At 42.6% G+C, this 16,902-nt stretch overlaps 1 long non-coding RNA gene across 1 annotated transcript in view; it reads right to left on the bottom strand.

Moving 5' to 3' along the window:
• LOC310893409 overlaps positions 1-16,902 on the bottom strand; it is a 105,246-nt gene that overhangs the window by 12,217 nt on the left and 76,127 nt on the right. Inside the window, exon 2 of the long non-coding RNA XR_014578962.1 lies at positions 5,148-5,241. This is a non-coding gene — a long non-coding RNA (uncharacterized lncRNA). The remainder of the gene's footprint in view (positions 1-5,147; positions 5,242-16,902) is intronic.

Consider the following 16,902-nt stretch of genomic DNA (forward strand, 5'->3'; position numbering starts at 1 on the left):
AATAGACCCTGTAAGATATCCCCATGGTTAGGATTAAGTTTTAATTAAACTTGTAAAGTGAATGTTTGACAACTCTGTGATACTGTAGTAATGTACTATTTTTACCAGTTATATGAAAAGGACATAGTGTTACATGGACTACCTAGCCTATAGGCACAATTCATAAAGCACATATAATTTGGATGATTTGGAGACTTTTTAAGAAAATTAATGTGTGTATTTGTTAGTTAGAGGAGACGGTAAAAAGATCTCTAATAACACTATAGATCTTGCTTTTCAGAGTCTGAGAACAAACTTAAAACCTCCAAGTGTTTCTGTGAAGGTTGCAATTAGGAGTAACAAGGGGTGTTTACCTTGTAATTTGTCATTTGTACTATATAAGCAAACAACAATTCTATAATCATCCAAAGACCTTCCACATGACAACAGAAAGTTGAACCTTACTAAAAAGTGGCCTATATTCATCTCTATCGTTATAAATATTATACAATATTAATTAGAGCTTAGAAAGCATTACAGTAATATACACAGCATTGCTGATAACTTTGCTAGAATATAAAGTTCAGTCATCATATACATTTTCAAAAAGGATTTTGATAAATGTCAGTTCAGAAAATAGCTAAGAGGATAATGTGCTTTATCAGATAGATTTGTCAGAATCATGGTATATGCAGAGAGTCTGAACTAGTTTTAGCAATTAGTTCAGGTATCGATTTTGAAGCCTACGCTGAAACATGGTAATTTCTGCCTGTGCCTATGCTAGCCCAATTACAGGCAGCTTGAGTGCCTCTGCAGATGTACACAGCTGCACTCTAGGCTAAGCCATAATGACTTCTTAAGCTAAAGCCAGCAACATGACCTTACTTCAACAAAGCACGTAAACCCTACAAACATTGAAGTCAATGGGACAGGAAAAAAGTGTATAATTAAAAATGTAGTTTGCAGAATCAGGGCTCATGAGATGCACTAGAACTATCAAATGCTCTGCAGATGACCAGAAGTCCATAGATATTTTGGAACTGACCCTCTGAGGGTCAGCCTGCATTCACAGCTCCATAACTGAACAACACTTGGTCATGTAATGACTTTTTTGAATTTTTCATCTGTCAGAAGGGACTCATATTGGCCCAGACATTCACGTTGCAAAACTGCTTGCCCTTTTCCAGGCTCTCACACTTAGAGGTACGCCAAGCTTATGCTACTAGTCAGACAGGGCCTTGATGCCTGGACATGGTGTTCACTAATGAAAACTGGGCCATTCTGGCTGAATCTGATAGATAACATTTATGAAAGGTGTGAGGAACTCATTTGTTATGTCTGATATTAGTAGATTGCTTCTGACTGACATGAGTAATTAATTAAAAATCCACTAAATTGCTTCTCATGGACAGAATACAGATGGGGGGGGGGGGGGGGGGGTCGTTGTCCAAGGTAAATCCCTGTTTCTCCTACCAGCAGATGGTAGTGGAATGCTGCTGCTGGAGGATTGTATTCCCTCCCTGCTAATTCACACCTTTGTGAGTCTGCTTTGAAAAATGCAGAATCGCCACGATGCAAAAAAGAAGGATTTGTCCTTTGGCAACGCACTCATTACAAAGTGCTGGTTCAGCACAGCAGAAGAAGAAACAGAGGACATGACTACTGCTAAGACAGTACTTCCTCCTCATTTTCCAGTAAAAGTTTGGCATTAAAAACCAGTTCCTCCATACAGTAGTTGTTTCATTTAACAGAATTATGCACGTGCAAAAGCTAAAACATTGGCTGAAGCTTCTAAAAGTGAAGCAATTCCATTGAGGACGAAAAGTTGCCCATAAACCATACAGTTGTTGAAAAAAGTCCTCTGTGTTTAGAACACAGATTAAGTCCGTGTTTAACCTTTGTGTCACAGTTGGATCTGGAGACCTTAAAAGTGTTATATCCTTTAATTTATGGTGTGCCAAAGGAACTGAGAGGTGAAGTGATTTGGTTAGAGGAAATAATGATTTGGTAGCACTGCTGAGAGTTAGGTGAAGTCAACACAAGAGACTTGTGTTGCTCAGTGCTAACTAGCATTGCCAGACTTTGTTAGCAAGCCCATGTTCTGTATCAGCGTGAACACTCTTCTCCTACCCCAGTCTTTCCTTTTGACAAAACTTATTTCTTTGAGGTAAACAAAAGCATACTTCAAAACTTTTCTAGTGCATCTTCTGTGGGAGAAACTGTCACTGCATCCAGCCCATAAATCCTTTCCACTTTATAGAGACTATTTGCTGTGAATTTCAAAAAGTATTTATAATATTGACTTTATGTAGGCATTACTCCCACCAATTTCTCATGATTTAGTCCTATGAGTTTTATTTTTCCAAGGTAAAGCAGAAATGGTAGTCTTTAACTTCTTAATTTGAACACTATGATTTGTTACTTAGTGTGATATCACTAATTGTGTAGCACCAAGAACTCACTGAGATCCTTTAGGCATCATCTATGCCAATAAATTGAATAATGCTGGAGTAAGTCCCAGGCAAGGAAATTTGAATATCACCACTGTTGACAGTCCCTGGTGTAGTTTGGGTTCATATATTTTCTCAAAAAATAAAAAAGAAAAAAAAAATCCCTAGGCACAATACAGAAGCTAGCATGGACCAAAGACCATTCCCAATATATGACTTGGATGCTGGGTCTGGAGCCAACCCATTTGGTATGATAAAACAGATTAGCTGTAAGAAAAGGGGCACAAGGACCCAGTGCTAGATAATTGTCCTGCATACAATTACTTGCCTGGACACATGTCCAAAGAGCTTTTCAAGCCCTGAGTAAGGGAAGAACAAGGCAATTTGTTAGTGGTTTTAAAACCATACTCATCAGTGCCCTACTCAGACTCATAAATAAAGGCACAGGATGTTGCTATCATTAAGTATCCTGATGCCAAGTCCCTATGAATATGTCTATACTAAGTAAAAAGGCCAGGGGCTGTCCCAGGATGGGATGACTGATGCCCAGACAGCTAGATGCCCCCTTTACTCTTAGAAGTACCTCTTGGTCAGCCTGCCTGTTGCAAAAACATTGGCATGATCTGTCTCTGAACCAAGCCAGAAAACTCTCCAGGAAGGCTATCCTGGGTAGGCTTTATGGACGATGGTGTGACTGGGCTTGACCTCGGGTGCTGACCCTTTACATTAGTAGTTCATACATAACTCTGTATTCTGGAGCCCTCTTAAAACACAGACAGTACAGCAGGATGAACACAGATTTTTATTGAATACTTGCAACACAGTAGATTTTCTTCCCCATTTTCTTCACCCTCAAACCAAAGCATCATCTCAGCAACTTGCCATGAGGTCTGTGCATCTCTGCCTTGTAATGAAACTCCCACCTAGTGAACGGTGTGGGTAGAAACAGTCTGGGGCTCCAACAGAAAAATACCTTCTATGGAAATCTGTAGGCAGAGGTGCCCAGCCATGGATCATTTTTATGTTGATTCAGCAATATGGAAACTATTTCTGTCTTCGTTCAAGGGATTCAGATATATATTTTTTTTTAACATCTTTAAGTGCAGAGCTGAAAAGTAGGTCAGGTAGAATAAGTGTAGCAAGACAGGCTGCTCCTGGGGAGGTGGAAAGTTCAGCTATTATAAGTACAGTCATGACAAGTTTAGATTTGGCATTCACTGATCAGGATCTCTCAAACGTCTAATAACTTCAACCTTCTCCTTAAAGGACAGTATGGCTGTGTTTCTCCTTAAAACATTTTGTGAAATTAACAGTAGAAAGGGAAGGATGTATTTTTAAGGGCTGGATATTCCATTAAATAAGCAATTCCAAGGTACTTAGGACAGCATAATACAGTAGCTTCAGAAATTACACTTAACATTACATAGTCAGTTATAGGGTAATTCTTTTTTAACCACAGTGTGTTAATGAGAGGAATCTGATTAACAATGAACCTAACAACTGTGTGTGACATGATCCATGCCTATGAAGATGTATTAATGTAATGTAATGAAACATTTTCAAATCATAACCTTATTTATTATGTAAAAATGACCTAAATTTAATTTTCATTCAATAAAAAAAAAAAAGCAATAGTGCTGTTATTTGCTATTTTGCTAACAGCATAGCTACCATCATTCAGAGGGATCTCAATAAAAAAATAATTATAATAAAACCATAATTTTAAAGCTGGCTCTTTAATATTCATACCAACGAAGCTCAAAATCTTGTACAATTTATAATACAAGGATAGCTACAAAAGCCAATTCAAACTCCAAATTCTAACCATAACAATTACAAGCCTGACCAGTTAAAAGTTAATGGATGTTAACATAGAGTCTGTTCATATATTTCTGCAGTCTTCATACCAGACCCCCTTCCAACATGTAGAGAGATTCATGCAACCAGCTCAGCTATCACTCACAGCACAGATCAACTCCAGCAAGGCAGAGACAGCCTGATGTTCCCACTATAATATACCACTATAATATACCATTACCACCAAGATTAACAATAGGAGGAAAGTTGATTAGTGGGACACTAACACAAAATTTTGAAGATGTCAATTCTTTCCCCTCCTGAGTCACAAGCTCTGCATCATGGAACATCTGTATTTAAAACTTCATGTTCCCCTTCCCACTGGGGAAGGGAGGAGGAACAAACAAGATGCTCAGGTGCACCGGTGATGAGGGTCACACAAACACGCTCAGCGATTCAATTCTTTTTGTTACCACCATAAGTCTCTTTCAACTTTCGTGTACTTTTTACCAGAGTGCTAACTAGAGTGTTGATCTACAAGTTTTGGGTGGCCTCAAAACAATCTAACAATTCATTTGAAACATATCAACCTGTCTACTATGTGTACTAAAAGTCTGTAAAATTCCTGGTGATTTTTTTTTCTCTCTTTTCCACAAATCCCAAAAGCCTGTCATGTTTAAAGGAGAGCCAAAGAGATTCTTCTTTAAACGGGTTTCAGCCTGTTGTGTGAACTCTCTGCTAGTGCCACCATGCTACTGAAAACCCTTGTCCGACGACCTACCACTAGATCCAGCTTACATGCCACCACTCACTTCCCTGAAGCACAAAGACAGCATAGTATTGGTAGCACTTCATTTTGGTTATGCTCAAGCCAGGTTAAGTTTCAGAGATAAAAAAAAACAAACTTTCAATCTCACTTACATGTCTGCATTATACACAGCTTGCTGTGATGCTCAGAGCCATGAGACTCCCTTGGGAACAGACTTTTCATGCAAATTTCCCCACACGTGCACTGCTTGCAAAGGAAACATAGAAATATGATAAATTGTGCAGTTAGTAAAATTACCAAGGTTTTTTAGAATTATTTGGTCATTGCTTTGCACGTTCTGGGATCAATAGCTGGGTAAAGTGAGAGTAAAATACTTTTCCAATTAGATAGGCTACATTTTTCACTTCACAGTCACTCTGGCATCATTAACTGTTACACTTCATATTCTTCATATTTTCTAGTGTACATTAATAATAATCGGATATTTTGAGTTCCTTTTCACAAGGAAAATATGACACATCTCTCCTACAGCCATCAAAACTTTTGTGAGATACCATAATTTTTGGAATTTCCTAGTTTTTCAATGCTTCATCTCACATGCGTCAGACAGTGCAAATACTGGGGGATTTTAAGGGTGACACGAGGTGACAGGGTTCTGCTTTTGTTTTGGCCTCTTCTTTTGAGGTGAAGATTTGTTAATTCTTGTTTTGCATATAAGTTTGTAAGTATTTTTAAGCACAGAATAAGGAAACAAGAAAATCTAGCGCAGTGTCTACATTCTATTTCTTCTGAGTTTCTAAAAATGTTATTCTGTACTAACGCAGTGGGTAGGCTTCTCTCTGTGGGTTTCTCCAGCTCTCACCTGGAATCCTTCATACATGGAGAGTCTTACTTCCTTTCCTTTAAGGATTTTTTTCCTTTAGCCTATGATGTCATTTGACTTTCCCGCTTTTTTGTTCCTCTTTGAAATGATCAGCATAGCAATAAGCCACGCACACAAGTCACCGCACACACATTTAGAGTTCAGTGGAGCTCTCATGAAACAGCAGTGAAGCTCACATGCTATAAATGTGTGCTGTGCTCTAATTCAGTGGGGCATCACATGCACAGGCCCATATTTATCCATCTAAAGCTGTGTTAAAACAGCATGTAAAATCCAGTCCTTTCACAGAAAAGTGGAAGTGTTTACTGTCTTTGTGCCCTGTCCCTTAGTCGCCCCGTCGTTTCATCTGCAAGCAGCATTTGAACAGGTCAGTTTTGTACAAGAGCAAAACCAAAGCTGAGCCAGGCCAAAGTAAATGTCCTTACAGAGACTTAGGAGATATCGAGGTTCTTCAGGGCTAGTATTCAGCTCACAAGATTTAATATCTAATGAAAACTTGGTCAGAATGATTTTATAGAAAAGCCTTCTATTCTTCACTTCATTTTGCTCATACACTAGGGATGCCCACTCCATGAGATCAACAATACAGACACACCTGAATCATTAGAAACATCATGCAGCATTTACCTGTTCATGGGTAAAATTAGTTCCCAAAACATACTAGGCTTGATATAGAAGACATTTACAACCAGATACAGTGTAATTAAGACATGTACATTCACTCCATTCCTGGGGCAGTTGAGGTTGCCACTGAGTTGTACCCCACCAAGTAGATATGCTGGCTAAATCTTTACACATTCCTGTCTCACTCCAAGGGCAAAAATGTCCAGAAGTATCAAACAGGAGTTTCCAAAATCAGTTTACAACTGGCGGGATGTGAGTTGCTCTGAGCTGCACTGCAGCATGGTCCAAAACCAGGAGATGCCACAACAATACCACCTGTGCCTGGCAGCAGAATTTGGAAACCTCTAGCTTACAGACACTGGAAATAGGCTTATCTTCTTGTCAAGTCCCATCTCAGAAAATTTGATGCCAAGACAGGAATGCCTCTAATAGCTGTAGGCTTAGGTACAAAAGAGGGTCTTTCTGAACAACGTCTCAGTACCGTCTTTCTTGGGGAACTGTAGGCTTCTTTTTTTTCAAGCAAGGTATTAGGATTTTTGGAGTAAAATTTGGTCTGGGATTTTTTTTGTTGTTGTTTTGCATGTGTATGTGTGTGTGTGTGTGTGTGTGTGTTTAGGCCACTGGTAGCATGTGATTTCATTAGACATGTGAGTAAAATTGTGAGTTTTGTGTCTTCCTCCTGTGAACTCCCCTCCCACCTACCCCACTGCTTCCGAGAAAGAGAAGCTGAAAATGGCTACTCGAGATTTTCCTTTCTGTCGAACTGAAAATGAGAGAAAAGCTAAGACTTTCTGAGTGCAGCTGTACTTTCCCAATCAATAACAACTGATCAAGAGCCTGAAAAGCTCTGCACACAGCTACAGTCTTGCATTTCCTGTCAGTGCCTGAGATGAAACCTTCCATTGCCTAGTGCGATGATTCATTTCCAAAACTTCAGTTAAGTTATCACAACGGCAGGTGACCTCTGATTTTCACCCATGTCTTTTCCCCACCCTTGCTTTCTTTTATTCTGTTTCAATTAAAATGTGAGTCATTGTGACGGAATTTTGGCAGAGTCCATTAAACCTTGATCTTCTTCCTCCCCAAACCCTGTTCCTAATACATCTGTCACAAACAGGTGTTTTAAGTCTTGTTTGGTGTTGTGATTTTATTCGATATGCCTGTAGCTTCCACAAGCTGAATTCAGAAGGGCTCTGTGTGCCATGTGGTGTACAAATATAAAAAGACCTTCCCCCAAGAGCTACATTTTAAAAAATTCATCCAGGACCGTTACTCCTTCTCTCTTTATTTCTTTCTGTTTCTCAAGCTATTTCTGGGGATCTCATGAAAACAGTAACCTGGCTGCACATTTGCCTTTTGCTATCACTAAAGAAAACTGGATTGTTTTATTGGAGATGTTAGAACTACTCTAGATTTACATTCTGGGCAACGGACAGCAGGACATCACCACCCCACCCAACCCCCTTCTTTCACTCTTCAAAAGTCAGTCATAATGAAATGCTGTGATAGGTGCAATAGAAAAGTCTTTTGAGGTTAGAGATCCAATAAACCTTTTTTTTTTATTTTTTTTTTTTATTTCATGTGATATTACCTGCTCTAAGAGATTTTTAATTACTAATTATCTACGCTGCTCATTTGTTATGTTATATTCATTCCTGTTTTCTGCTGGGATTTCAGCATCTGTTAGAGAGGAAATCTTGGAAAAAGTCCAAAAAAAAAAATGCAGCAGGAGGTGTCAGCAATGTTCTTTTCATGTCAGAACTGGACTTCTGCCCCTATTTGATGGTAGCTACTCCAGCATCATACTGTCTTGGACCACATCCTGGGAATGTGCTCATCAGAGCCTGGAAGTCCTAACAGTGTACTGCAGTGCAGTACGACAAAGGCAAAATTCAAGTGTCTAAGTGAAAAGGAAAATTTAAAGAAAAAAAAAAAAGGAAAGAAAAAAACATTTTCTTATAAATTGTCCTATCTAATGAAGACACTACCAGGAAACCCTTAACTCAAGCAGCACCCTTGGGTGGACTCATAAAAAGAACCTACCACTTTCCCTATCAAAAATTATCTTCACTTCAAGAGATAGTAGGCAACAACCTGGCGTACAGACAGCCACATTCTCATTGTGGAGCTAATTGATGCAAATGGCTCCAGGGTACTTTGCACCTGAAAATCTCAAGAGGATCTTCGCTGTCCTCATCCTCCTGGATATGCCTCTGTTAAAGAAATATGCTACCTTCATAAAACTTTCCCAGAAAGGAGAATCTAAACCACAATGAGAATTTAGCACCAAACACTAGTACTCAGTATTTGAAAATTGAAGGTAGGTAACTTTATCTTTAGTCTCTTAGACACCTAATAATAGGTTTTCCCGCATAAAAGGGTAAATGATCCTGTGTATCAGACGTTATACCTCCACTTCAGAATTAACTCAGAAGAAGCTGTTGTCTCTTCCTTCTTCTGGTTCATAGAGAGACTCAAATCTGGGTGTGTGTTTTCCATTCACAGCAGGATTACTGACTGAAGCTCAGGATTTGTTTTCAGAAGGACTGTTAATCTCATTTCTGAGGAAGTCGTCACTGCATTTGAATGCTGAGTTCCCCAACACTTTCCCACAGCTCTGTGAACCCAAAAAAATCACTGCAGTTTGCATACATTGACCTGGCTGGGATATATCTGCACTATCATCTCACTCTCGGTCTCACCCTTGGTCTTGATTCCCTGATCCTCTTTTTTGCATAAACATGAATTCATACCCATGATATTTTTGGAGTGTACTAGGTAGCTACTCTGAAACAAACCCAAAGTGTTTTGTCTTAGATATTCTACTCTGGAAATATCTCCCAGCAGAGAGTATGGACAAGAATGTACCAGGATTGTTTTGTTCTGTTCTGCAGAGTCCTCCAGCATCTTCCCTTCAGGCTTTGAATACCCAGGTACCTCAGTTTTTTCATGACTTTTATAAAGGACCAAAATATAGAATCTCAGCTTCATGATAAAAAAACAGTCAGCACAGCTACACTGCTGTCACGGAGACTAGCCTGCCTAGTGGGGATGCAACCACTGCTGGATACATTCATCAGGGTAGATGTAACCAGAGTAGCCCTGTTTAGTGCAGTAAAAAGAATTATAGGACATTGCATTGATGGGTTCAATGACACACACAAACTCATGCAATCCCATTGTAAAAATGATGAGTGTGGAATATGGCCAAGGTTTGCTAATTTGAGGTTAGATCCATGATGAATTCACCCACATTTTTGCAACAAAGGTCTGTGATTGGTAATGGTCCTACTAAAGTATTCATTGGCCCCCAAATTGAAACTCTGTCATGAGTAAAAGTATGACAGATTCCTCAGATTATGATTTTGCTGAAGAGAAAGGCCAGTGGTACACCCTCATGAATCAGAGTTTTTATGACACTGTTCTTCACCTGTGAAGTTTTGTCTGGTGAGTTATATAGACCGTGAACTTTGCAGACAGCAGCAGCCAGGGAGGTCTATTACATGGATAATTGAACCTAGTCTTGGTTTGAATGTGGATTTCCTTCCTGGATGCTCTTACACTCAAGGAGTGTATGCATTGTGGCTTGATTAACACTTGGAGACTAACCTTAATTGAAGACCTCCTACCTGCAATGAAAACAAAAACATCAACAGCTGTCAATCTATACTACTTGAAAAATAAGCTACCTGCTAGGCTGTGTCAAAGACCATGCCATAACTGGTTCCCACAGCCAGGAGCTCCCCAACCAATGTTGAGATCCTTATTCAAGAAGAGCCAAGAGGTCCAAATCTAAGGAAAATCTGAGTAATTAGCTGTGGTGTTCTGTATCGTGACAGAAGGAGACACTTTGCAAGTGTGGACAAAGGCTGTCATCACTGCCCGAGTCTAAAAGTATAAAGTAGTCTTGTGTATGTCTACACAGGTGGGAAGGGGTGGAAGATCTCTATCCTCACTCTAACTGAGGATCCTGTAGGCAAAGATGTGTGCCTTTAGTGCAAGACAATTACACTAACTGTACTATTTCTAAGGACTTTCTACAGACATGATATTATCTGTGGATGCACTGGAGGGATAAATTGGGAAATTTGCTCCAGTTTAGAGACAAAGAATTCACTGTGCTTTTATCTGCTTTATTCAAAAACCTTGTGTCTGCACATTTGTCTTGGATGTCTCAGAAGCACAAATATTTGCATAAGATTTCTTCTGATTTTTACTTCCAGAAAAGCCAGAAATAGTATAAGAATATCAAGAATGACCTCCTTACTTCTGTTTTGGGTTCCCTGTAGAAGGAGGAAGTACAAATCTCCCAATGTGCTCTGTTCAACATCAGTTTTTCTGGGTTTATTTGTCAAAGTATTTCCTCGAGCTCTAGCTGTGGAGAAACTACAAAACCCTGGAATGAAAGAGCAAAGATACACAGCAAAGTTGGGTGGAAGAGTAATCACCTGTCCTGTGATTACGCAGAGGGAGCATGATATTGATGGAAGACTCGAGACCTTTTATTCTGGACTCACTGCATTGCACTGACTCACAGACCTATTTATTACATGGTATATATTTTTGCAGGCAAAAGAGAGAGATGAAAAAATCTCTTCCCAAGTCTGCCAAAAGCCTTGTTTCAATAGCAAAATGTTGACAGATTTTAGATCTATGCAATCATCTTGTTTAAATACAAGTTCTCCCAGACCACTTCAAGCAATCTGGAAGAAAACATCGCAGTAATTGGCAGCACTGTGCCTCCCCTGTGCCTGAGCACACACGAGAAGGGCCAGGCAGCTTCATTTAGGACAAAGAAACATTTACAGCTGTTTTCCTCAGTGGTTTGTGTCTGCTCTCTCATGCGATGTCAGTGACGATGTGGTTAATAGGTGGCTCAGAGGCTGGTGCCAGCATAGAAATTTTGGGTTTTTTCACCATGGGGAGCTTTACTCGGCACCCGGCCTGATGGCCCCAGATGGGTCTCTATCTCCAAGGGGAAAACGGATCCTAGGCCAGGAGCTGGCGGGGCTCATAGAGAGAGCTTTAAACTAGGTAAGAAGGGGGACGGGGCTCAAACAAGGCTTGTCGGAGCTGTGCCGGGGGAAACAATGGCTAGGCCGGGGAAGAAGGCGATGGCCCAGCTGAAGTGCATCTACACTAATGCACGCAGCATGGGTAACAAACAGGAGGAGCTGGAAGCCATTGTGCAGCAGGCAGGCTACGACTTGGTTGCCATCACGGAGACGTGGTGGGACCGCTCCCACGACTGGAGTGCTGCAATGCCTGGCTATCGGCTCTTCAGGAGGGACAGGCAGCACAGAAGGGGTGGTGGCGTGGCTCTCTACATTAGAGAATCTTTTGATGTTGTGGAACTCCAGGCTGGGAATGATAAGGTTGAATCCCTGTGGGTTAGGATCCGCGGGAAGGCCGGCAAGGCTAGCATCCTGGTGGGGGTCTGTTATAGACCGCCGAACCAGGATGAGGAGACGGATGAGGAGTTTTATAGGCAACTGACAGAAGTTGCAAAATCGTCGGCGCTTGTCCTCGTGGGGGACTTCAACTTCCCGGACATATCCTGGAAACACAACACGGCACAGAGAAAGCAGTCTAGGAGGTTTCTGGAGAGCGTGGGAGATAGCTTCCTGACGCAGCTGGTCAGTGAACCTACCAGGGGTGATGCCCCGCTAGACCTTCTCTTCACAAACAGAGAAGGACTGGTGGGAGATGTGGTGGTCGGAAGCTGTCTGGGGCAGAGTGACCACGAAATGGTAGAGTTCTCTATTCTTGGCGAGGCCAGGAAGGGGACCAGTAAAACTGCTGTCTTGGACTTCCGGAGGGCTGACTTTGAGCTGCTCAGGACGCTGGTTGGCCGAGTCCCTTGGGAGGCGGTTCTGAAGGGCAGAGGAGTCCAGGAAGGCTGGGCGCTCCTCAAGAAGGAAATCGTGATGGCACAGGAGCGGTCCGTCCCCACGTGCCCAAAGATGAGCCGGCGTGGAAGAAGACCGGCCTGGCTCAACAGAGAGTTGCGGCTGGAGCTTAGCAGAAAAAAGAGGGTTTATAATCTTTGGAAAAAAGGGCGGGCCACTGAGGAGGACTACAAGGATGTAGCGAGGCTGTGCAGGGAGAAAATTAGAAAGGCCAAAGCTCATCTGGAGCTCAATCTGGCTACTGCCGTTAAAGACAACAAAAAATCCTTTTACAAATACATCAACGCGAAACGGAGGACTAGGGAGAATCTCCATCCTTTACTGGATGCGAGGGGAAACCTAGTTACTAAGGATGAGGAAAAGGCTGAGGTGCTTAATGCCGCCTTTGCCTCAGTCTTTAGCGGCAATACCGGTTGTTCTCCGGACACCCAGTGCCCTGAGCTGGTGGAAGGGGATGGGGAGCTGGATGTGGCCTTCGCTATCCATGAGGAAATGGTTGGCGACCTGCTACGGAGCTTGGATGTGCGCAAGTCGATGGGGCCGGATGGGATCCACCCAAGGGTACTGAGAGAACTGGCGGAGGAGCTGGCTGAGCCGCTTTCCATCATTTATCGGCAGTCCTGGCTATCGGGGGAGGTCCCGGTTGACTGGCGGCTAGCCAATGTGACGCCTATCTATAAGAAGGGCCGCAGGGCAGACCCGGGGAACTATAGGCCTGTCAGTTTGACCTCAGTGCCGGGGAAGCTCATGGAGCAGATTATCTTGAGGGTCATCACGCGGCACTTGCAGGGCCAGCAGGCGATCAGGCCCAGTCAGCATGGGTTTATGAAAGGCAGGTCCTGCTTGACGAACCTGATCTCCTTCTATGACCAAGTGACGCGCTTGGTGGATGAGGGAAAGGCTGTGGACGTGGTCTACCTTGACCTCAGTAAGGCTTTTGACACCGTTCCCCACAACATTCTCCTTGAGAAACTGGCTGCTCGGGGCTTGGACTGGCGTACGCTTCGCTGGGTTAGAAACTGGCTGGATGGCCGGGCCCAGAGAGTTGTGGTGAATGGAGTCAAATCTGGTTGGAGGCCGGTCACTAGTGGAGTCCCCCAGGGCTCGGTACTGGGGCCGGTCCTCTTTAATATCTTTATCGATGACCTGGATGAGGGCGTCCAGTGCACCCTCAGTAAGTTTGCAGATGACACCAAGCTAAGTGCGTGTGTCGATCTGCTCGAGGGCAGGAAGGCTCTGCAGGAGGATCTGGATAGGCTGGAGCGATGGGCTGGTGTCAACTGCATGAAGTTCAACAAGGCCAAGTGCCGGGTCCTGCACCTGGGCTGCAACAACCCCAAGCAGAGCTACAGGCTGGGAGATGAGTGGCTGGAAAGCTGCCTGGCCGAGAAGGACCTGGGAGTATTGGTGGATAGTCGGCTGAATATGAGCCAGCAGTGTGCTCAGGTGGCCAAGAAGGCCAACGGCATCCTGGCCTGTATAAGAAGCAGTGTGGCCAGCAGGTCGAGGGAAGTGATTGTGCCCCTGTACTCGGCTCTGGTGAGGCCGCACCTCGAGTACTGTGTTCAGTTTTGGGCCCCTCGCTACAGGAAGGACATGGACGTGCTCGAGCGAGTCCAGAGAAGGGCGACCAAGCTGGTGAGGGGTCTGGAGAACAAGTCTTACGAGGAGCGGCTGAGGGAGCTGGGCTTGTTCAGCCTGGAGAAGAGGAGGCTCAGGGGAGACCTCATCGCTCTCTACAGTTACCTGAAAGGAGGCTGTAGAGAGGTGGGGGTTGGTCTATTCTCCCACGTGCCTGGTGACAGGACGAGGGGGAATGGGCTAAAGTTGCGACAGGGGAGTTTTAGGTTGGATGTTAGGAAGTACTTCTTTACCGAAAGGGTTATTAAGCATTGGAACGGGCTGCCCAGGGAGGTGGTGGAGTCACCATCCCTGGAGGTCTTTAAAAGACGTTTAGATGTAGAGCTTAGGGATATGGTTTAGTGGAGTACTTAGTGTTAGGTCGGAGGTTGGACTCGATGATCTTGAGGTCTCTTCCAACCTAGAGAAATCTGTGAATCTGTGAATCTGTGACTCTTTTTCCTTTTCACCAGAAAAGCAGTTCAATCTGCTTGATGCAGCATTACTGGAATGTGACTTTTAGTGTTGACGGTATTGTGCCATGGGTAGCTGGAAATCTGCACTGTAAATAAGGCAGGAGATAAGGAACTTCTTCACATCTGGGGTGGCCTGCATATCTCTTTTACACTGGCAAAGTAAGCAAACGTCTTTGCTAAATGACAGCTGTTGAATTCGACAAACTATTGGCTCCATCCCTTTTCGCATACTGTAAATATCCATATCAGAAAACCCACAAACACCTATCTGTGTTGAAACCTAGGAAGATAAAAATCAAAGGAGAGATACTGAAGTCTGATGCCTTCATCCAAAGCTGACTGAAGTCAATCTCTCAAATGGTTTGGCATTTATAGCTATCCCTAAATTACCTTTCATTCTTGGGGAGGGTAACAGAGGTCGAAATCTCCCCAAAACAGGCTTAAGAAACGTTAATGTGGTACTATAAAAAGTTTGTTGCTTTTCTCACACTATGCCCATAAAACCCATAGGACAAGCTGGAGCCTGCACATGTATTGTCAATTTTAAAAATACAAGCTTATTATAAAATAAATAAATAAATAAATAAAAAAGCCTTCCTAGTTAAACTGCCCCTTTCAAATCCACACTGGCGACAGAAACCCTATTACCAATCACGTATTAAGTGTGCTGATGTGAGCACTGTACATCATTTCTAACATGAGTTACTGCCCATTTTCTGTGGCTTGTGCAATCAGTGGGTTTTCTAACTGCTTTGGGGATTAATAACGCAATAGGAGGCCATTTCACATTGGTTGACAATTATTTTATCCAACTGTATAAAGAACAGGTGATAAATTAATAAATTATAATCAGTCAGTTATTAAAGCTTAATGGCAGATGGCTGTAACATGAATAAAGAGAGCCTGAGCTTCACAAAATGGTATTTTGATAGTATTTTTCAATGCATTTTTAATGAGAGACATATAAAATGCATAAAAATTATAAATCATTTATAGAAGAACAAACTACAGAGTTGAATGGTCCAGTTATAATGCTGTCATTATATTATTAATATCACAAGATCACACGGCAGCCTGCAAATCTGACTGGCAGATCATCGTGTCAGGTGCTGCACAAACAGACAGTGCTGCCCCGGTGCCCAGGGGCCGTACAGCTGGGCCTGGAAGGATGCACAGATGGAGAATTACCTGCCAATGTTGTGGGAAGGTCCTGGGACTAAAGCTCACCCATCTGCAGAAGTTTTGCATTCAAGGCCTTAGCAACTGTTAGACCAAGTCTAGGCCTCCAGAATTTTAACCCAAACGTGCATGTATTTCTAATGTGTTTTGGGGTGCAGACCATGCTGAGCTGTGAGATCAGAAGACATCCCACATGCAGGTGGAGGAGTGGAAGTGCAACACCTTGTTTGTTTCTTTGTTTGTAGACATATGTTTTTTCACAACACAAATTCACATACTTGCACCCTTTTTGGTATAACAGTCTGAAAACATGGTCAATGGTCAGTGCTTTCCTGCACTGCCTTCTCTCACTTTCTTGGAGGCAATAACTAACACGCATATGCATTTTATCATTTCTGTATATTTGGATTAAATTGTGGCCTATTGTAGGCTGGTAGTAAAACACTTTTTGACTATAGTTGAGCCAGGATTTTAAAGATTGGCTCTATTTTCTGGGTTAGAGGCCTACAGAGTATGATTTCTTCCACTGTATTCACACAACACCTGGCTAAATTGCACCTTGGAGTCCTAGTCCAATACATATGTTAAGTGATAATAGTCTCTGAACATTTTTGGCTTGTAAGTGGCTGGCTCAATCACTTATAATTTAGGGTTTTCTCCATGGGCAGTTTGATGCTAGGAGGACACTGCTTAAGGGGCACTGATGCACATCTGTAGATGCATACAAGAGTTCAAGCTCCTCCACCTCAAAGATCACTTGACATGCAATTTGCCCTAATTCCTCCCTGATGAAGGTTAGCTGCTGATTTAGGCAAAATTAATTTAATATTCCAGCTCCCCAAAGCCAGATGTGTTCCTCACAGAACAGAAATCATGGGTAATATTCCCAGTGGTCACATTAAGCCAGAGATCAAGAACTAAATAACCTCTGGAGATTAAATTATGCTTCTTGTCCTGGAGGTAAAAGCTTGGCTCCATAAGAGTCTAAAAATGTGATTGACAGCCAAGTAGTCATCCCAGAACATGGCCTGTCATGGTCACCAGCTCTGTCTTGTGGTTCTCCACGGTTCTTTCCCTCCCTTTTCTGGCCAGCATTGCTGTTTCTTGCTCCTGTCTCAAGCCCACATCCGAGGCTCTGCAGGAGGTGTCTCTCTGTGTTTTCAGAGTTTGTACAGCCCTTGGAGTCATTGGGAGAGTCTGGTCCTTGAAAAGGGCC

Source organism: Anser anser (genome assembly GCF_964211835.1).
Source record: "Anser anser genome assembly, chromosome: 2".
Lineage (NCBI taxonomy): Eukaryota > Metazoa > Chordata > Aves > Anseriformes > Anatidae > Anser > Anser anser.